Here is a 288-nt window from a genome sequence, read left to right as displayed (position 1 = left end):
TTGCAAAACGAGTTGAGAAAGAGACACAGTGCAAACTCGCCGGCAAAGGGCACAACCAGGTTGACAGACTTCAAAGGTCCTGACAAATACACCTTTTACCGCCACTAATACACACCCTCTGCGCTGCCATAAAGGCGAAGAAAAAATCTAAAAATTACCCTCAATCACAAGGCACAGAGCCATATCCCTGTGGCCCTGGGGTGAACGTAGTCGACAGATCCTACTGTTGCCGGTTTTGTGTTGATGTTGATAAAGATGTACATAATAAAGAATATGCATGATGAAGAA

The sequence above is a fragment of the Penaeus monodon genome, chromosome 28 (assembly GCF_015228065.2).
Source record: "Penaeus monodon isolate SGIC_2016 chromosome 28, NSTDA_Pmon_1, whole genome shotgun sequence".
NCBI lineage: Eukaryota > Metazoa > Arthropoda > Malacostraca > Decapoda > Penaeidae > Penaeus > Penaeus monodon.
Note: the sequence above shows the minus strand (reverse complement) of the source record.